The following is a 22,277-nucleotide window of genomic DNA, read 5'->3' as shown; positions in this document are numbered from 1 at the left end:
GCGCCTGAGTTGGGGGCCTTGGAGGGGGGGACCCCCCCGCCACCAAACAGATGGCCACCAACTTCAGGCAGCCTGCAGGCAAGCAAGGTCATGCTTCCTGCAGATCCTGCTCCGCTGTTCCCCTGGAAGCAGCAGAGTTCATTACACACATATCTCAAGTGCTCACTTTTTGTGAAAGGGCTTTTTCATTTATCCTCTTAAGAGAACAGAAAGCTTTCAGGCCAAAAGAGATCATTAAATCATCTAGTTTGACCCCTTGTATATACCAGGCCAAGCCATTCCACTGATCACCTCCGTGCTAAGCCCGGTTCTTTGTCTTCGGTTTAAAGTGTTGTTTTCTGGAAGGGATCCAGCCTCAGTGCGTCACCAGCGCTGACAACACATCTAGGAATTAACCGTTTCGCTGGTATCAACACGCCTGTTTTCAACTTGATTTTGTCTAGCTTTAGGTTCTGGTTGCCACTGTTTATTCTAAATCTAAGAGTACTTTGGTGCCCAGGCGGGTCTCATTAGTAACGTACTCGTACGCCACAACAAACTTACATCTGAATGGGGTTTTTTTTGACAAACAGATGGAGCTCTTTATGCCTCTCATTGAAAAACATTTTGTCCCAGCCCGTATGTAATTCCTAAGGTTTTGTCTCCCTGCTTACGTTTCAACAGTCTTTGAAGATGCGGGCACCAGAACCGTGTGTAACCCCCACCCTTCTCTTGATTGCAAATCTGTTTCTGTCCAAGGATTGCCTAAATCCTGTTAGTTACACCATCACGCGACATGTTGAGTCCCAGTGCACGTGCACTGCGATCCTACATCATCTCCCAGGTCCCTGTTTAGCAGGAAGACCACCTTGGTCTTTCGTCTCCTTGTTCTTAGAGGACTGGAATTCCACCCGCGTGGCAGGGCCCCTGAATCTCCCCTTTATGCTGGGAAATGCACACAGAGGGACTCGGGTCAGCTGGGTCGCCCTCCGAGGAAGACAATTCTCAGGGCTAGGAACCCGTAAAACAAACTCATATTAACCCCTTCTTAAACCCCCCCAGGAGAGGGGGGCAAACAGCATCCCATTGAACTCGGTGTTTACACACATTCCAGAGATAACTTCAGGTCTGCTGGGCCCTTGCCTCTGCAAGAACCCGGAGAGGAAATGATTCTCGTTCCTGAGAGATGGAGGAATTTGGGGAGGGGGGGGCTAAGGAAGGCAGCCAGGTGAGCGTGGCAGACTGCTCTCCATCAGTTCTCTCCAAGCATGTCCTGCCCAGGGGTAGCCCTTCTTGGGAACGCATCCAAAGCTGTCCTTATCGGATCATTAGCATGGTTTATGCTTCCATAATTTGCAAGCCTCTAAAGGAAAATAATTCTGCAGTTTATATGGAATTAAATCAAAGAAAATGACATCTTTGTAAGCCTCAGCCAGAAGATTCTCAATGCAAGAATGGCTGGCCATGGTCACTTAGGGTTGCAGCTTCCTGACATAGATATATTTGGGCTACAAACCCTGGATTAAAGGCATCTTGGCAGGCTCCACAGCCACAGGACAAAGCTGCCTGCCCCTCCTCATGCTGCCCAGCCAGTGGAGCAGAAATATCCTAGGACCTGGCTCTCTTATTTCTTTCAGTCCCTGCCCACTGCTGGAGAATGTGCCAACAGCCCACACTTCTCACTCTGCGGGGACACAGAGCAAGCTGGATGCTCTTTTATTCACCTTTAACCCTGAACGTCTCACCAAGATGTCTACAGCCCTCACATCACGATCACGCAATAAAACCTTGATCCTCGCTCAGCCTCCGATCCTCCCTTATTTTTCAAGACACGATGGCTCCAAGTATCCTTATCTGCAGGTAGCAGGAAAGTGGTGCAAGGGGGCAAAATGTGCAAAGGTGTTCTCAGCACAAGATAAAATTGGAGAGATTCAGTTCCCACATCTGGCTATCCAGGACTACACATGAACCTTGCACAACCACCGAACCCAGTATCAGATGCGTGTTCAAGTTGCGAGGGAGTGGGAGGAGAGGAGACATGACAAGTAAGAAGGCAAAACCAAACAAAATATTGGGCAAGCATCCCCCGTGGCATTCCCTGCTGAGCAGCCGCCTGGACAGCACAGCCTGGTGTTCGTGCACAGCAGTTCCTTACGCTGCACCGGGAGGCCTTGGGTTTTAGCACGGAACTTAAAGTAAAGATGCTCTGAGACAGGTCTAGAGAAGTGCTATGGCTGATCCAGCTGGCAACGCTCCTCTCCCCCGAGCCTGGCAGGCAGAAGGTGTTTAAATTAACACAAGGTATTCAATAACACATTTCTCTGAATACACTTAACTTTCCAGACTCACTTGTGCTTACAATTTTGCCTAACTTTGAAGTGGGAGAAGCAGGGATGCAGAAAGGGAGGGTGTTGTCCCTTGTCCCTAGATGTCTCCTAAATGGCTGTTGGGGTAAAGAACCCTGATGGCGTAAGACCCATCTCACCTGTCCAAGGGCACTCACAGCTCAGCCGCATCCGCCAACTCTTCCATGGGTGGGAGCCTACGGCCACTGTACAGCTGTACTACAGACAGGCCTGACGCTGCAAAAGACACAGCACGCACCCAGAAAACCCACTTAAAGCCATTTCAGGATCTCTCCTGGGTGTTAGAGGAATGCCTGCCCTGCAGAGTGACAAGCAGGCTCAGAGGCAGGCTCGTACATGCTGAGACTGATGCCTTTTCGGCTGAACCTCGGGCTGTCAGCTGCCAGCGGGGAAGAGCTGAGTCGGGACAGGGGTCAATCGGCCAGGCTGGGCTGCCGCACACGTCCCTGCACGAAACACAGACTGGGACATGCGGACAGGCAACTGCTGTCCCCAAACCACAGTGGAGGATATACACGAGGGAAGGGAACCAAAGGCAAGGTGGTTTGTGGCCAGAGGTGGAAGCAGAGGCGGTGCTGGCTTCACAGCAGGGAGCAGGGGCTGCAGGCTAGATGAAGGTCTCTCGTCACACATCTTTTCTCCCATGGTAATTCCTGGCATAAATTAACAATGTCTACATGCACACATCCATCTGTAACAGTGCTCAAGGCCTCTGTATCTCCTCTTGGCCATGGATCTCAGGAATACCCCTTAAAAGATACAATTCACCCCATGTTTGAAGCTACAGAGTCTAGGTTATGAACAAGGACCTCCATCAAGGGCTTCCAGATAGCCACAGGAATACTTGCAAGTCAACGGTCCCTTCAAGGAAAGGGAACTTGACAAAACAGGGCAGGCTATGCTGCACCCTCGTGTTGGTGACTACTCCAAAAATACTGCTAATATCCACTGTCAGCCCCATGCTGGAGACGGGCCCTGGGCTCGATGACCTGGCTCTGCTCCCGCCCAGACAATTCTGTGCTGTTTGCAACAGGACCAAGCCTGGGCCAGGCACGGGCTGAAGGACATGTTCGAGTCTGCTGCTGAGTCTCCACTCCGTGCTGAGCCTTTCATCACCCTGAATAAATCCAACAGCAAACCTGGGGGTGGGAATTCCTATGCTTGTGCCAAAATGAAGTAAATGAGAGATATTAAAGTCCAATTAAAAACTTGCTTGGCCTTAAATGCCTCATCTGTTTAAAAAGCAAGTAAAGGGGCCTGATTAATTGCATTCACTGCCAACAAGAGGAATTATTACCCTTTTTGTACTCATTAAGGGTATCTGCTGTGGCATCTTTAATCACCAAGACATTTAAAAGAGAGAAAGTAATTTGCTAAGACATAATAGATCCCGGGGATGAGAATTGGGACAATCGCCTATTTAGGACACAAAGACACGCTCTTACTTCCCATGATTAAAAAGCATGGCCCAAATCAGCCCCTGAACCAGCAAATAAGAGTGCTGGTGAGCTCAGCCTTGGCGGGGGGATTCTCCTGCACCCATCTAGTGTCTTCAGGACAAGGACCGTGCCTGTGCATCACCCGGCACTGTCACACACAGGGACAAACAGCAAGCCAAGGGCTCCCTTGCTGTCCCACCATAGGCGAACATGCTCTGTATTCCTTGTCCTTAACAACGAGGCTTCCTCCCATCTCAGTGCGGCAGCCCAACCAGGACCTCGGAGAATTGCTGCTATGCCAGTGATAAAGTGGCACTGTCACATGTAATCCCTGCTGTCTTGTAACATGAAGGTTGGCAGCGTCCGGGAAATGCGTGCCTGCCTCCAAAGAGGCAGACTTCATCACAAGCTTTATAAAATAATCTTCAAGCAATAGGAAAACAGGGCTACAAAGGTCTCGTAGTGCATCCCGCCAGCCAAAGCAAGATGAGTTCCTCTCCCACCCACCCAGAGATGGGTGCTCTGAAGGCCGCCTGACACCAACCCCACACACATTAGAGGTTTCAGTACTTCATCAGCCTTTCACTTATGTAAGTTTTCCCCAATGACTAGAATTCCTTGCTCAGACTATGACTTGTTATCTTCTTCCTGGTAGCTACTAAGAACAGATCATTCCCTCACTTTTCGCAGCAGCCTTTTATGTCTTTGAAAGCTTTTCATATCACCCCCCTGCTCAGCTTGCTCTTTCCTAGACTAAACAAACCCAGGTCCTTTCAAGCTTTTCTCATTCCTCACGGGTTTCCAGCCCTCTGACCACTCTCACCGCTCTCCCCGGACTCTCTGCTATAGGCCCACATCTTCCTCAAAACGCAGCATCCAAAACGGGAAAGAAAGGGCTCCAGCCGCAGCTTTACCATCACCGGGAGCAGGAGGAATACTTCAGATGCCTTGTAAAGCATGCAACTCCTTACACGGCCTCCTATGACGTGTGCCTTTTTCACAACCGTGTGACAGCGTTGACTCATGTTGAGCCTGTGATTCACTGAGATTTTTGTCTGCTGTGCTGCTGCCAAGCCAGTTATTTCCTTCCTCGATTGGTGCAGATGATTACTGCTACCCCAAGGCAGAGCTTTGCACTGGTCTTTCTGCGCTGTTTCTCCTGTTTGCCCTCACGTTTCCCTCGACACAGCCGACCTCGGATGTCTTCGCAAATCAGCCTCTCCTACTCACAATACCCATGCCGCAGCTGTTGAAGAGTAACGCTGGGGAAAGTACCTCCCATTTTTGTGAAATACCAAAGGAGACAATTTAGCAGCTGAGCCAGCACCAGTTGGCCAAACAAGATCAAGCTGATGGCCAGAAGCAGGCAGGGACCAGCAGGGTCAGACTGCAGGAGGAGCTGTGACAGTTCATGTTGTCCGACCCCAATGAACGGAGGGTGCCCAAAGGATACCTACTCACGTGTTGATCAAGGAGCCAGCAGCGTCCCCAGCTCCAGCCTGCAGCCTGACCTCCACCCTTGGGGATCACAAACCCTCTGCTGCTCTGTTTCTGCTGGCTCCACGGGAGCGTGCAGACCGCAAACCCTGCACTGCTTCTCCATCCGCCTTGTATCATCCTCCTTGTGGTGGATAACAACAACTTCTGTAGCAGGAAGGTCCTACTTCTGTCTTCTATCAATACCTTTAAGAAGGGCTCAATTTGTAAGAAGCAAACGCTGAACACAAAAGAGGATGTTACTGATGCTCAGCTAACACCCCAACACTCCCCCACCCCCCTTCTTGTTATGTCACGTTCTGGGGAGATAGCGTGAGCAAACGCACTTAAGAAGACAGTCACTGATGTACACAAATCACAAGTGAGATGCTCATTTCCCCCCCCCAATGAAATCCAGCCCCCAACAAATCACAAGTGAGATGCTCATTTCCCCCCCCCATTGAAATCCAGCCCCCCAAGCCCCAGTTAAACAGAGTGGCTAATAACCTGTTTTGCCAATGAGGATCTTGTGACAAAGTGGCTGCTGCAAGACTCGGACCAAGCAGCACATTTTTTTAGATGATGCTGATTCTAGCAAGGCATCCTGCACACCCTGCAGCTACGTGGTGGAGGAGACAAGACAACAGAGCGGGACATCTTCTCTGTCCTCATCGCAGGCGTTTGCACCTCCCAGAGCAGAGACAATTTGGTGCTGGGCACTCTATCACCTTCCAGCATACATCCAAAACATCTGGTGACTCTCCACGAGGCACTGCAGAGCAACCTTTCTTTTTGCAGAAATAAGTCTGGACTCACAGATATGACATGATTTCATCAGAAGGAAATCTTGCGAGGCTAGGAAAGAACCCGTATCTCCTGCCCCAGCCTTTGTACGCAGATTATCAAAGAAATCACCTTTACCATTAAAAAAGGCAGGTTACACCTACAACCTAAAAAAATCCACTCTCAAGGAAGGTTCAAAAACCAGGATGGATAGTTTTTGTTGTGCGTTAGATGGTGAGACCATTGCAATGGGCAAGGGCGCTTACGCTGCCTGGCACAAAAGGACAAGCAGGAGGCATCCGCTCGCAGGTCTTTCAGCATGGCTGAACGGCTTTGCAAGTCTTCAAGCAGAAGAACCCCACTCAAACATAAGCTACAACACAAACCGCTTCCCTCCTGGCTGCCTGCCACGCAGAGCAGCACGTCAGATCCCGCTACCAGAACAGGATGCCGGCAAGTAAATGTCACCAAGTGCAGAAAGGTGGTATCTCAGGCCACACAGCCCAGAAAGTACCATGTTCATCACCAAGCCCTGGCTCTCCTGCGGTCCCTCTCCTGCCCAGCTCCCTTCCCCGCTGGAGCCTGCGATATTTACTTGAAGCACAGCGATGGCAGCTCTGTTCCTGTCATCCCAAGCGCTTCAGTGGCAGGGACGCAGGTGAGAAACTCTGCCACTCAGCAAAGAGAAGAGCACAAGGTTTCATAAATAGCAGTATCTATTCCTGCCACAAACTGCTGTAAAGCTGAATAGTTTCCTTAACGGCAGGAAATGGTTCTCATACAAACTAACCACAGCTGGGCAACTGATGCAGCCAGTAAATACTTTCATTGTAATAAAGTGGAAGATTCCTGCCCAGCGCACCACGGATCACCCACCCCGCTGTCCTCCCTTCAAACAACAACGTGCATGGGTGTGTGAGACATTGCAGGAGGAGGATGTTTGCAGAGACCCGGCTGGTGGCCCGTGTGCCAGTTCTGCTGTTTGCTCCCAGTCTCTCCAGACCGTCTTCCTCGACAGAGGAACGAAAACGCTGGCAGGGAGGAAGATGGGCACATGGCAGGAAGGGAAGCGCGGTGCCATCTGCTCCTCAAGGTCAGGGTGGTCCGGCTAGACCAGGCGGCAGCAGAACGATGGTGCCCAGTATTGCCAGCTTGCAGGAACCCTCCCCAGAATGATAAAACAGATCTTCCTCTTCAGACCCTAAAACCGACCAGCTCTTCCCATTCCTCATCCTGCGTAACTGGCCGAGGACAGAAAAATCTCCCAGGCCAAACCCAACTGCATTTCTTTTTTTATTTTCCCACTCGGCATCGTTTCCCAAACGGGCACTCAGATGGATGTGGAGAGCAGCCCAGCTCGTTCTCAGCCCTGCCTGTCACAACAGGTATTTAAAAAAACAAACAAGAAAGCCTCCCCGATGCCAAACAAACAAAAATTTCAATCCCAGGTGGAAAAAAAAAGCAAACGAGGAGGAAATGAAGATAAAAGCAGGGTGGATGCTGCTGGAGGGCTGGCAGGGTGGTGATGATCCTGTTTGGATGGCAGCGCCCAGGACTGAGCAAACGTGGGGCAGGCTGGCAGGGAGAGGACTGCCTGATTCCCACTGCTCGGCCAGGACAGGCCGAGGAGCTCGCTGCCAACTCCGACAGTGGTGCCTGTCCATATGCTCCGCTTGCTGAGCTGGTAGCAGATACCCTAAAGCATGCATAAACTGAGCCAAAGAACCTGCCTGAAACACTCTAGGAGTAGCAGTGATTTTTTTGAGGCAGGGTTATAAACCCGTATCTTTATAGTGAGGATCATAAAGCTTCTTGCACTCTGAAGAGCGACGTGCACAAGACCACCATGGAAAAGCAGCCACGACTGGGGCATAACCCATTTGGCGATGCCATGGGGCACGACAGAGCAGGCAGCGCCGGCAGCTACGTCCAAAGGTAGCAAGAGACGCAAGTACACTGGCAAAATGCAATTACCCTGCCTGCGATCCTGCCAACAGACTGAGGCAAATTTATTTCTACTGCACAGAGGGCTTCGCTGACAGGAGCAGTCGGCAGCTCCCGGTGAAAACACTCCGAGTACAATTACCCTGCAGAAGGTGGCTGGTCTGACTGCAGTGGGGCCAACCTGAAGTACTTATGACAACAGCGGGGAAACGTGGGTTATAACTGGAGCCAACAGCACAAGTTAACTCTTCTCCGGCTTTTGTTCAGGCTTGCCAAGCCAAGTTAACCCCAAGTTGCTTTGCCATCACTCCTGTTGCAATGCAAGCTAGCAAAATCTGAAGAGCTATGCTGAGCCCCAGGTCCTTTCTGGTTTCTGATGTCACCCCCCTATCCCCCGAGACCTCAGGACAGCCTCATGGTGAAGACCCCTACATGAACACTGATGCTCACAGCTTCCTTCCACTTGTAGGAAGTCTTTGACACCGACTCTGCTGAGCTGAGGTGGTAATCCAGGATCACAGCACAAAGCAGAACTACTGTTAAAATAAGCAACGTGTCAGACACATACGGAAGAGAAAGTGTAACCTCTTAAGAAGCAAGCGTGATAGCTCCCCTTCCCACACACCTGCCTGCCTTCCTACAGCCAGGGTCTACACAGAAAAGAGTTTAAGATGGAGATAAAAGGCACTGCCAGGCAAGGACAGCCAGACTGCTACACCCCGGCAGCCCAGCAATCAAAGTCTGGCCGAGATGACACTGTTTCCATCAGCGTGGAGAGGCAAGGGCAGATGTGACAGACTAAATGCACGCGTGATGCTGCCTTGGTGAGGGTTGCTGCAGGCAGTGGCAGAGCTTGCCATGGGCACACTGGTTCTGGATGCATTTGTGTCTAAATATAGTCAGTGGGGGAATAGAGATTTGTCACAGGGGAAAAAACATGTCACTCCCACCTCTCAGCGGCAGTGAGCAACGGCCTGCCAAAGGGTAATTCTCCGGTATTCCAGCTACTGTTTTTTTGCTGGATTTGTTACTAATCCAGCACAGTGAGTTTCTGTGGGACTTCACAAGTTGTGCAATGCTGCTTCGCTCTGGCAGACTGCAGCTCACCTTCAGGAGGGAAATAAGTGTCACAGTACCAGCTTACAAACAGCAAAACCAACGTGGCAGGTGGTGAAGGGGATTGCAGAGCATCACGCCACAGGGTGCCAGCGGAGATCCCAGTTAGTGACTTCTTTTCTGCTGCACCCTCCAAGATGTACAAATACTTCATGCCCATCTCCACGTCATGAATTGTGCCGGATAGGCCTTTCCAAAGTGCAGGGCTGGAAAAACAGACCTAAGGGCTGCCTTGTTCCAAAACAGGACAGCGCAGATGCGGTACCACCTTATTCTCCAGTCTGCTCCCCAAACTGGGGAACAACCCAGGTGTAAATACGCAGTAAGATGGCACACATAAATATAGGTATTCCAGGAGTAAAACCAGAGCTGGGTCTCCACATGCACCAGGAGGCAAATTTGCTGAGCAGGGGAGAGCTGGAATGCTTTGGCTCAGGAACAGCAGAGAACAGCAGCAGCAACACAGGTGCACAGCTCTGCCGGAGCTGGCCTTTCCTCAAGCAGGTCCCATCCCATAGCATCTAGGTCTGCACCCACCTCTCTGGAGGGCCTGGTCAAGAAGCATGGGCTGGAGTCTCATTTTACAGGCTTTGGAGGACACGCTCATCAAGAAGCACATCAGTTCTCGGGGAGCTGGCTGGCTCAGGCAGAGCCCCTGACCTGCAGGTCCCCTTATCAGCAGGAAGGGCTCATTAGGGAACGGATCAGGGTTTCCGGCTCGGGACCGAACCTTTTGTGAAGGGACTGCTGCCATGGAGAACCTGCTTCCTAACGGCCAGAGGAAGCAAAATATTTTCCTTGGGCCTCTGAGACAGAGTTGCTATGGGGCAGTTGTCAACAAAATAAAGTTGCACTTGTGGAGCTGGGCAGCGCACGCCACGCACGGGCTGTTACTGCAGGATAAAGGTGCTCCCAGCAGCATCACTGCCTGCCCCGAGCGCCGGGGACAATTCAGAGTGGCATAAGGCCCCTCTGTACCAGTATAACTGCAGCTGCCCTCTGGGCTGTACTGGCAGAACTATTTTAGCAAAAAGAAAATCTCGCACCCTCCTAATCAGTATGACATTGTGCGGAGACCACGGCTCGCTCTGGCTCCTCTCCAGCCTGGAGCACAGACGGAGGCTGTTTCAGTAGCAGACTCTCCTAATGCATTTACAGCGTGCCAGCCAATTACATTACAATATCTGCGTATGGAACTCAACAGGAGCTTAATTGAAAGAGCTGTAGCATTTAAATGACTTTTGATACTATGAAGACGTTAACGATTCCAACCCAGCACTAACCAGCCCTGTCTGATGCTCGGCTGATGGGTAAGGACCTGTAACTCGGGGCTTGGTCTGCAGCCAAAGCTACGCCCCTGTTAACTCAGCACAGCACTGCAGCTGCGGCCAAATGCTGACAGAGTTGCCCCTTCCCAGCTGGAAGCTGCAGCAACTCCTCACACGAGCTCTCCTCCGCCCAGGGCATCCACGCAATACAAAACAGACCTGCTCCTGCCACTGAAAGACCACGTACATGCACCAGAACTCCCAAAACTGTTCCCACATGGACTAGTTTGAACCTGCAAAGCACTGCCTGCATTTATTCTTTTTATTGAAAAACATCATACATGCTCTTCATATACGTTTTACATTGCTCTTAAGTTCTGTAAACATTTTGGGATAATAAATGTGCCAGTTTCAGATGGGTTTTGCTACACCAGCACAGAACCAGTACACCTACCCCACTCCAAGGTAGTGGGCTACATTTGATTTGGTGTCTTAGTGCTGCCACTGAGAAGTGGCAAGAAATGCCTTTTTAGAAAGCTGTATCTGTCCGCACTGCGTACGTACGTGTGTGTGGGAAGGTGCCCTGCTTCTACTATTCTCATTTCTGATCCAATGCACAGAAATCAGCAAAAATGCGCACACACACACATAAGTTGCCAGCGAGCTTACACTCCTATGTGGCTGTGAGGCATCTCACACCCCAACAGCAGGCAAGAGCAAAAAATAAAAGTGAGAAGGCATGATGCTTTTTGTACCCACGTCTAACAGGTTGATAACCTGAAAGCTGCCAGAACCTACTGCAAGTCAGTAGCTGTGGCATATAGCATGCTTGCTGGGCTACATCTTGGGTCACACACTGGAGCATTTTAGAGTAACACCCTGTATTACGCCCATATTTAGCCATGGAAATAAGCATGACTTGACTTTCAAACACTTGCAGTCTCTCACTGACTTCACTGGGTTCAGTTGAGACGTTTCAAATAAAACAATAACGACCACAACTCTGGGCTGGGACCAAGCACAGACCATTTTTATCTTAAAAGGCATTTGTTTGAGAACATTCAGAGCTGCTAGAACCAACAGCACTAAAGTTACTTCACTGTGCAACCTTAAAAAAGTTGACAGCTTTGTCTGCAAAACGACACGGATTAATTGGTGACCAATCCTTAGAAAAAGAATAGTTAGAAAAAAATTACTGGCAAACAGAGGAGAAATTCTTCCTCTCTTCAGAGGCTCACTCCTTCCTCCTTTGTCTAACAGGAGATCTTTTGTTCAGGATTTCAGTTGCAAGCAGCCCCGAGGTACGCAGGGAATGTCTTGGTTATGACAAGCCCTCCAGACTGGTGCGCGGACTCGGTTTTAATCGGCAGAGAAACCACTCCAAATCACGCCTAAGAAGTACTGCTAACGGAATTGTTCCAGCGCTAAAGGGATTTCAAAGTGAATGAGTGCGGATGGCAGAGCAGCTGGTGCGACTCCCAGGTTGCTCTTTACAGCGCAGTGTGCCATGCAAGGAGGATCTAACACCCCAACCACCCTAGCCTTGAGAAAACAACCCCCACTGTCGTGTCATTCCCCCTTCCAGCAATGCAGAGTCCCTGGCTCTGTCCCTGTGATTCGTAGACAGCCCCAGCATTTAGTCCCGATTAGCTTCCCACTGTATCAGATCAACACCAGGCTTTGATCAAATCAAGGTGAGAAAGCCAGGACAGAAGTAGGGAGGGACCCCCCTTCCTCCCCCAACAATTAATCTGACAGCTTTAAGAACAGTTCTGATTAAAACAAATACACCGCCTTCCACTGGCAAATGTTTGCAAAGCTCAGCAGTCTAGGACAGGGGAAAGCTCCCAGGAAATTAAGTCGGGGTGAATGAGCGTCAGGGCTCCCTAGCACAAATGCATGGCTACAACGAGCAACAAACTAGAGCCCAGCGGAGCAGTTGCTTTGCAGTGTCATGCAAGTTAATAAATAGCGTGAATATAATATATTATCTTCCAGTGGAAAGCCTGATCTGGCAGCATGTGGGACTATGGGGGACAATAAACATTTGGGCACTGCTACAAGCAGCCATAAAACAAGAATGAAGGTTTGATCACATTTAATTGCTTTTGGGAAAGGTAACATAACTGGGGTATCCATCACAATTACCTTCCCTTCCACAAAACTGTTCCATCACAGATTAAGAGCTGGTGAAATGATCCAGATCAAAGAGGGTATTTCAGGGGGTAAGAAAAGCAGGAAAATACCCTAAAAGCTTTAAAGATGTTTGCCATATAAAACCTAAAGTCCAATCCACGAGAAAGCAGGCAATAAAAAGTTAACTGATGAAAGGATGTGCTTTTCTTCTCAACTACAACTTTCTAAGGCTGGTGGCTGCAGAAAAAGCTCAGTAACAAACCAGAGGACAGAGCAGAGAGCCCAAAATGCATGTAAGAGGAGAAACTAAGATTAACCCCTTCCCCCCCCGCCCCCCCCCCCCAGGGCTTGACTGAAGTGTTTTGAATGCCTGAGGCTGGCAAAGCGACGTGCAAGTGCCTTCCAGCTTTGGCAGCAGCCACTTAGAAGAGCTGCCCTTCCTCTTCCCAGGGACCCACCTCACTGGAAATAGATTTCAAATCCCCAGAGGAAGAACATGGAAACAGCTGACTTCTCCCAGCCACAAGCTCAGTTGTCACCTTCCAGCTGGAGGCAGGCAGAGGGGTAAGAGCAAGGCTTCCCTTCCACCCACACAAAGCAGGAGGCTCCCAAACAGATTTTGCAGCTAACATCCACCTACCAAAAGGTGCTTGGGAAGCCACGGCTCTCACTGAACGTGGGGACCGCAGCCCAGCAGGGCTCCCACTACCTCCAGCAGCCCCCATGCAGAGGGGGGTGGCAGGGCTGGGGTTTTCATGACACATCGTCTCTGGAATTCACTGGTGAGCGTCCCACAGCCTCTGCTTGGTACAATGCCAGAGCCGTTTCTCAAATCCTGCGTGACCTACCAGCTGCTGAGGGCAAAACAGCAAGGCATATATCATCCAGAGAGGAGACGAGATCGGCGGGCTGCTGATGAATGAACAGACGAACGCTTCACAAAACTCACTCCGGTACTCTGGTTGGAGGGAGCAGGTTCAGGTCCCTGGCTCTCCCAGACAGCTTGCATGACCCCAGGCAGGTCACTTAGTCCCTTTGTAGCAAGACTTTTGTCTCAGGAGGCAGAGAGCTATGCAGCAGCGCTGAGCAAGGCAGGCAGGCTGCCAGCTGAGGATTCAAACTCCTTCAGGGAACTGTAACAGTTACGCGGTAAACGCATTAACCATGGGAACAGCTTCCCAAAGGATGTGGTGGATCCCAAATTCTAAGTCTTTCCATTGCCAGTGGATGCCTCTTTCAAAAATGCAGGCTGTAGTTCAACCGCAAGCGCTCGCAGGGAGCTCTCAGAGAAACGCCATGACCCCAGCGAAGGCAGGAGCTCAGATTGGGTGCCCCAGCAACTGCTTCTGACTTTCCAGCTACAAACCTAAGAAATCCCTGCCCTTTGCACCTTGCCATGGCAATTCAAGACTTTTCTTGGCTACACCCCTTTTTTGTGTCTCTGCACAGCCCAATTTTCAGCTGTTTCTGTGATCTGTCCCAGGCCATCTAAATTCCCTTTGACCCAACCTGTTGAGCAATCCTCTAAACCTTGTCACCCCTCTAGCTGGTTTTGTTTGTTTTTTTGGTTTTTAATTACACATTGGATCTCCTGGTGAAAGTTTCTCTGTCTCTTTGCTTCAGATTCTGTTCCCCCAGCACCAGTTTCTTGGTGAAACTCCCGAATGAGGACTAGTGAAAGCCTTTACAGCATGCAGTACCCAACGACCCACACTGCTAGAGACAGATCCTCCACCATCCTGCCTGCTCTTGGTTCCTGGAGGGCATTCCTCAGCAAGAGATGAGATTGAGTCTCACCCATAGGCACAACCCCTCCTCTTCTTGACTTCATCTGTGACAACTCTATCAAGGGTCAAGGCTATCACACTCTGCCTAGGAGCTGCCGCGGGATACCCTGACATATGTACCACAGTGTGCTGAATGATGCTAAGCACCCAGTTACATCTGTATTGAGAGTCCTCTCCTGTCAAACCAGATGCCCCAAGCTGCTCCAAAACGTTTGGTGGTTTCCAGTGCTTTGCGTTGGAGAATCTACCTGCAAACGGTTCTGATGCATTTCAGAGGCTAACGTTAGCAAAGGGGGAGAAAAATACATTTGAAGGGAGGAGAGAGGTAGGGATGACAGGGTAGAAGCTGGGATAACACTTCACTTTACTGAAGTCCACCTAAACCAGCCTGTGCTCGTCAGGAAGCTGGACCAGCCAGGTGCTGTGCACCCTCCTGACCGCAGACCTCACTACAGAGCTCTCCAGCGCCAGGACCAGGCTCTGCAAATAGCAAGGAGGTCACGCTGAACATCCCAGGAGGCCAGCACAAAACAGGAAACTTTCTGCAGGAACAGAAAAAATTCCCTTATCTGCCTCAATCACAGTAATATTTGGATAAAGTGTTCTTGTCCATATCTGGCCTGTAATCTGGCATTTCAGCGGGCCTGCTCTCAGATCTCTAGCGGTGCTCAGCTGATCCACACGTGCACCTTGGTGGAAAGGTTTACTGTATCATATACAAAGTTGTTCCTCCTTTTCTTATCTCTTGGCTTTTGAATTTCTAGTTCTCTTCAGGATTTATAATCAGAGATTTGAGGAGTCGATTTATACCCAATAAAAAGTGACAGCCCCCTCCAAGATGTCTCTGCTACAACACTTCTCCTTCTGAGACTCTTTTCCTTCCATTCCCAACCTAAACCACTTCCATGAGCAGAAAAGCCCAAGCAGGGCTTGGGCCTTGCCAAGGGAAGAAACTCTCCCATTATTCTCATCCAAGAAAGTGGCACAAAGGAAAAAAAGACCAGAAGGGATGGCTCGCATCCCTGGGTCATGGCAGAGAGCTGGAAAAGGCTCATCTCCAGGAGGACAGACTGCCAGCACTTCTTTTTTTAACTTAGCCAGCAGCTGCAGAATTTAAGCTTTATTAAAAGCCTATTTTGCCCTTGCTGCTGCAAAGGGAACCACCGCCCTCCTCTCCCCTCCCTTCCCAAAGAAAAGGCCAATGTCTGCAGACAGACATCCTGTAATGTCACCTTAGAAAGAGGTGGCAACTTGACTCATCTCAGTGGGATGTGCAGCACGGAGCAGCTTTACTTTCACTTCAGGTTACAACAGGAATATACCGCTTACATGGCTGATCCTTGCTTTGAGGTTTTATTATGAGCGATAAAACAAACCTTCAGTATTCTCTGATTACAAGTGTCTGGAGCAAGAAAGGAAGAGATAGGCAGGGAAAACGGGCAGGCTGGATTTTGAGGCTTTAGGCACCACTCATTACCCACAGCCTCCCACTTACTTTGTTCGCAGCGTTGCTGCACGCAGAAGCCCTCTCTCCCAGAGATACACGCTGCGTGACAGGTCAGGAAGACCCCATTTAAACAGCCTTCCTACAGTGCATTTTAGTATAACACAAACAAGAGGCCGCGTTATTTGTCAGGTCAGAATAACAAGAGACAGAGAGCACTGAACTAGATACCATTTACTAAACACTGTTCTCCAACGGCTAGTCTAAGCCGACCTCAATGAATAGACTGACCTGCTGGATCAGTAATTTCGGCCATTTGATGGTTAGCATTGAGAAGTGCACATTTCTGGGAAGGCTGAAAACCTGCTTGTGATTTACAAAATTACTGTGGGGTCTCTCGTGGCCTGGGCATTTGTCAAAGGCAGGTGTTCTGCATTAGCCACATTCTCCCTTCTCTCGCCTCATCCAGGTTTAATATCAGCAATGAAATACCAACTGCTCCTGCAGCATTTACTCTAAAGCAGCAGAGCAAGCGTGAGTCTTGTCCCCCTTCCCATTTCTAGCCTTCTGCGTCAATCACTATGTGATATTAAGGCTTCAGGATGATCTATATCAACCAACTGGACTGGGGGAGAACGGGACCGGAAAGCATCCAAATAATCTGCACCCTCCCCACGCCCTGGGGAGGGTGCCTGGAGCCTCCCAGCACAAGGGGCGTTCCTCCCCTGCATCCCCGCTTGCGGAGGACGGTGCCAGGGCTGGCCTGGCCGAACAAAACAGAGCAGGATTTGAAGAGGGAAAGAGCAAGCCTGCCTCTGTTCGCAGCTAGCCCCTCCTTTCGCCCAGCCCTTTGACTCCGACCCCAAGCTGCTGCTATCTTTCAGGCCTGGGTTGGGATTCCCTCTGGAGTCTGTTAGCAGAGCTCTTTAAAATGGCAGTGGGAATCCTTACTAAGCAACGGGACTAACCGTCCTTCCTCAAACACCAACGCATCGGCTCCAAAACCCTCCCGGAGCCTGCAGTGTCTCTGCAAAGCAAGAAGCGAGCGTTGCTTCAGCTGGCTCTCAGCATGGCCTGTTTCATAACACAAAAGAAGCTCGAATCCCTCAGGCCTCAGATTTTTTCCAAACTGGGTAAACACATGCAAACAGACGTTATTTGCATGCGCAGCAACTGGGACAAAGGATCTGTGGCCAGGTAGGTGTCTAACCGGTGGTCCAGGCGTGCGGTAACATGTGTGCAATCCTAGAAATCTCGAGCTCAAAGAGACTTATCTCTAGACTGACTCTGTGCTGCTTCCAAGTCTCACTTTGAGATTAGAAAGCAGCCTTTGTTGTTTGGAGTATTACCATTTCAGAAAAAAGCCACCCCTGCTTGGCCCCCCATCCCAAAGGTTTGGTTTGTAACCCAAAACATTGGCACCTTAACACCAGAAAGTCAAAACCCTCCAGTCATTAGGCAGATTATATTTAAGAGCCCTATGCGCAGCTGATCAGAGACTTACTCCTTTAAGGACTGAACGGCAAGACAGCGCACCTCAGCAAGCAATCTCATTTAATAGTCAATTAGCAGAGATGTGCTCTTCTGAGCTGACGATCACTGCAGACAAAAAAAATGCACCACCATCAGCTTTCCTCTGCTTCTGCTATTAAATCAAGCCAGCTGATCCACTCTTTCAGCCCATCGTTAACTGGCAAGACTGGGATGCATCTAAAAGTCACCCAGCAGTTTTATCCCAACCAGGATAGTTATATTCTTGATAACAAGCAATTTTTTTTAGACTAGAGAGGAACTGGATGGACTCAGAAGCCAAAAGAAAACCCCCGACTTTTTCAATGCAAAGCCTTGTCTCTGAGCATGTAATTAAACCAGGGTGAATTATAATCCTCCAACAGCGACTCCCCTTACGGATCTGAATACCTAAAGCCCACATGCACTGTCATACATCTGGGAAAAGAAAACGGCTAACTAAAGGCAGATTTGCATAGTGTTGATGTATCAGCACCGGCCAAATTACAGATGAGGGCAGGCCACCTACATCCAGCCACATGTTGGTAACAGGCAGCGCTGCGAACCAGAGCGCACACCCAAATTTCACAGGCAGACGGACATCAGTGTAACCAAGAGCACATGGGAGCTCTTCTATAGAGCCACCAACCCCAGCGTTCAAAAGCCATGAGTCAGCCTCCGCACTCCCTCCAGTTGAGGCTAGCTTAAAAGCTAGACATTGCAGAAAAATAAGAAAATCAGAAACAGTATTAATTTGCCTCCTAGTATTAATTTGCCTTAGGTTAAGCCAGCCAGAGTGGCTGTCCTTTCCTTCCAGCCATTAGAGGCAGAAACTTTCTTTTCCTTGCTCAAAAGCTGAGGTTCTTACCTGATCGCTTTCCCCCATGACTTGAGCGTTAGGAGGAAAATTTGCCAAATATTTTAAGACTTGGTGGTTCATTCAGAGCTAGCATCGCCCCCTCCCACAATCAATCAAATATGACACTGGGTGACTCGGGATTTGCAACAAGAGGCTTGTGCTAGCTGGTTAAGAGTACAGGAGAACTGCTGTCCACAACCCAGCCCGGAGAGTCTGATGGAAAGGTTTCTGCCACCAAATCAGTGCTCTTCACGTGCACTGATGTCCCATGCACAATGAGTCCCTTTTCTAAGAGTTTCAGCAGGGAGACTAAAGGCTTAAACTGTCCGTGGACTTTGAACAACCACGTTGTGACCATGGACCATGTGAATGGCCCTCTAAAATCCTCCATGCCGGAGGAGGTGCAGTGCAACGTCATGCTGCAGAAAAACAGGGTTACTACTGCAATCCTCCGAGAAGCAGCAGAAGCAGGGTATGAAAGCTGTCAATACTGGCACGGCAGTATTGACAGAACAGAAACCCCAGAGATTTCAGAAAAACGCTCCTCTGATGCAAGGTGAACAACTCATGGACGCAGCAGAGAGGCAATACGAAAGGGTCTGCACGTCAAATTAGGGTTCCTCCTAGCTTGTGGGTTACCACAAACACCTCTGCAGGCTGAAACCTACCCTGGGGACTCTGATTTACTCTCCTGCCTTGAAGAGTGGGGAGAACACAAAGATGCCCAAAGCCTGACAGCCAGCCTGGTGACAATGCACAAGGAGAAATCGAAGCTTACTTTCTCCTCTTACCATTGCCACGCTGACCCCGCACAGAGGTAACAAAAGCAAAGCAAGACTGCCTGAACGCCCTTTTTCAGCAGCAGAGCTAAACAAGGCCAATTCTGAATGGCAAAAGGCTGCGGAGTGAAACTGCCACTAGAGACGGTAATTTTTCACAGTATACCCTCGCTTGAATGCGGCAACAAGAAGAATAAATTCTGACGGAAGAAAAACTGACAGCTCTTGCCATTTAAATATATGCCTAAAGGCACAGCTTAGAAGCAGGATTCTTATGTTATGAACAAAAAACCCCTTCAGTTTTCTTTTCCCTGATAGCAAAATCCTACAGAAACATCTCCCAGGTGGGGTGCTTACCTGAGCAGACCCTGCCGTGTTCAACTCTGTGGAGAACAGAGCAGATGGGAAAGCCTGCATCGGTACAATCACAAATAACCACTTCAAAAGGCAAGTGTTTATTTTACCCGGTTCCTGTGCTTTATGAGTTTGAGGCAGAATTTCCCTGCTGGCTTCCTGACCTTGCACATTTGGTAGAGCTGAAGGCGAGAAGTGCCAAGCACTTCTTTCAAACTCAGGAGGAGCAAAGGACTGCTGGGGCACGGACACATGAGCAGAGGGACCAAAGTTACAGGTAACACTGTATATACCAGGAAAGGTGACCCGGATCTCAGGGTTAAACCACTGCAAGGAACAACGCCGCACTCCAGAAGAGGACAGCCACAACCCCTCAGCCCTCCATGGCCGAGAATGAGGCACACCCTGGGACCTGGGGGAAGAGAACAGCGGTACGAAGAGATGAAGTCAAGTCTCACAGCAAACTCAGAGGCAGGGCTGAAGAGAGCTGATGCGTACTGGCTCCTAGCTACACCTGGCTACCAGGATCACCTCCTCTTCACCTTGCACTTCTTGCCTTCAGGCCCTGAGGCTGTTACAACTGGATAAGCTCAAAAAGCAAAGGAATCAAGACACAGCAACCAAAATCCCTGATCTGAATGAGGCACGCAGCTGAGTTACCAGCACTTCCACAGCACGGCCAGGCTTTCTCAGCCAAGCTGCACATAGAGGTAGCGTGCAATCCGAATGAAAAATCAGACAAATAACAAGGGGTACTTTCAGCTGCAGGGTTTCCCGAGGGCCTTCACCCCTCACGAGGTGGCTGCACCCAGAGCCACATGGAAAACCCAAGCTGGCCTGGAGCATGCCAGCAGCGGGATGCACAGATTCACTCTGCGTCCCCAAAGCAGCGCTGTGCCTGGGCTGCTTGGCACTTCGACCACCCTCCACCGTGCAGACACACTGCCTTAGTTTTGGGCTGAAGCTCCCCATGTCCTCCTCACCCACATCACATGCATCTGGTGATATAGAGGGTGATGGGTCTGGTGTGCCCAGCTCTCCCCCACGCCCCCAAGTCTACTGATCACAAAGTCAGAGCCTTCTATGTCCAGTTAAGCTATTAACAAAGCAAGCATCCCAAGACGTCAGTTAAAGTCTGTTATGCCACACACAACCAGCTCACCAGCAAACTCCCTTGAAGCAACTCCATCACTTGTTTCAACCTGCCGGCGTAAAGATGAACGGCTGGCAGGAGGACGCTAAATACTGTTTCAGGCTGCTCTTGAGAAGGTTGTGTGGGAACCGTTCACACCCTTCTCCTGAGCACACGCTGGTGCGAATGCTTTCTGTGCGCTACTCATTCCTATGATCATGCGGCTACAGCAAGGGGAGCATCTTTGTTCCTGCCACATGTCTGCCTTAACGGGGACATGAAAGCTGCTGGCTTTGGTTTACACTGGGATCCATGCCTTTCTCCCCCCTTCCCACATTTTTAAATATAGACAGCTGGAAGCCCTTCTCCAAACTATTTTCCCCTGCTTCTTTCTTTTTTTTTGTTTAGGACAATGTTAATCTGGTCCTGTCTGATTTTGCCAGATAATTTTCTGGAGATCTCAGGGATGGTTATTTTTTGATCGAAGGGCTGGAGCACCACAAGGCTAATGAAAACGTCCTTTCCCTGAAAAGGGTTTGACAGTCAGTGGAGACAGCAAAAGCAAGTGACTACAGGAATCTTGCAAAGCTTCTCGCATTACAGGCACAGAGAAGAGATCATCCTCCCCTTTGTTGTTCACGTTTAAAGCATACAGAGCCCCATATATTTAATTCCCATGTACAGCACTCGGTCTCCTGCATTGCAAGCAAGGCTATGTCATGAGAACTCCAGCACGGCACATCCTTACCCATCAATTTTGGGAACCGGGGCAGGGCTGTGGTAAGCAGCAGACCAAGAGGGACATGGTTTTATTCCCTGTAGGATCTCCACAAGCTCCCCTACCCCCACCCTGCTTGGAGGAAGCAGCGGGGAAAAGAGGAGCACGTTAGACGCTTCAGTCTTTGGTCTCTTTCATATCTGCAAATACAAGTTTCTTATTAAAAGATAAAGAAAAAACCCTTTCATCCTCTATGCCCCAACCTAATCTTTAAATACCTAGTGAAATATAAGTAATCAAGAGATGCTTTTAGCAGCTGTGGGCTCAGTTATCCCTTTCATGTAGACAGACAGAAGCTGACTAGGACTAAGGGTTGCTTAACTTAAAACTGACAAAGTTTGATCGCTGTGCCTGGCAATGAATATTAAAAGCAACGACAAGATTGACATTATCTAGCTGCACTGTAGCTTCTATTTTTTTGTTTAAATGCTCCATTCCTCAGTTCTTACTGCAAGGACCTGAGTCAGGAAAATACAGGCTGACATCTTCCAGAAGTGCCTGCTAAAGCCCAGCTCTCAGGGTGCCAAACTTAAGACACTTAAAAAGGGCTCAGCTTACAACGCAACATGATTTCTTGAGAACAAACACGAATAAAAACATTCCTCGTGTGTCATGTGCTGCGCACATGTTCGAGGCTTCAAAGAGGCACCGCTTGATTTTTCTAGATGTAGGGCAACGTTGCTAAATCACCTTCTTCACCTTTCACAGCCAGCTCTGTTCTCCGAGAAGTGACTGCCTAGCGGCAGTAAGGAACCGGAGCTCTCCCACAGGCTCCAGGGACCGCGTTAACTACAGTTTCTGCTCCGAATGATGACAGATGTTTCCCTGAATGTGCAGAATTCATTTTTTTCCCCTAAAGAAATGTCTTAAAAGCTGCTAAGTGGCTCTAACTGAATGAGCAGTGGTTAAACAAGGGCGTAAGATGGAACAAGCAAGTTGCCAAAATGCTTTCTCTCTTTAAATAGGAGGAGAAAGCACCATCACCTGCACAGACTTGCTCCAGTGCCCAAATGGCTCTCACCACGAAATGTATACCTTATTTCCAGCTCTAGCTCTTTCAGTCACTGCTTACAGTTGCTTCTCAGTGGGCTGGGTTAAAGAGCACCTCCCTGAACTGAGAAGGACGTC

The 22,277-nt window shown here is 49.6% G+C and overlaps 1 protein-coding gene across 1 annotated transcript in view; it reads right to left on the bottom strand.

Moving 5' to 3' along the window:
- Positions 1–22,277, bottom strand: part of CFDP1 (craniofacial development protein 1) — a 70,755-nt gene that overhangs the window by 10,761 nt on the left and 37,717 nt on the right. The window lies entirely within an intron of this gene.

The sequence above is a fragment of the Aptenodytes forsteri genome, unplaced genomic scaffold, assembly GCF_000699145.1.
Source record: "Aptenodytes forsteri isolate BGI_AS27 unplaced genomic scaffold, ASM69914v1 Scaffold33, whole genome shotgun sequence".
In the NCBI taxonomy this organism is placed as follows: Eukaryota; Metazoa; Chordata; class Aves; order Sphenisciformes; family Spheniscidae; genus Aptenodytes; species Aptenodytes forsteri.
Note: the sequence above shows the minus strand (reverse complement) of the source record. Positions and strands in the feature narration are given on the sequence as shown.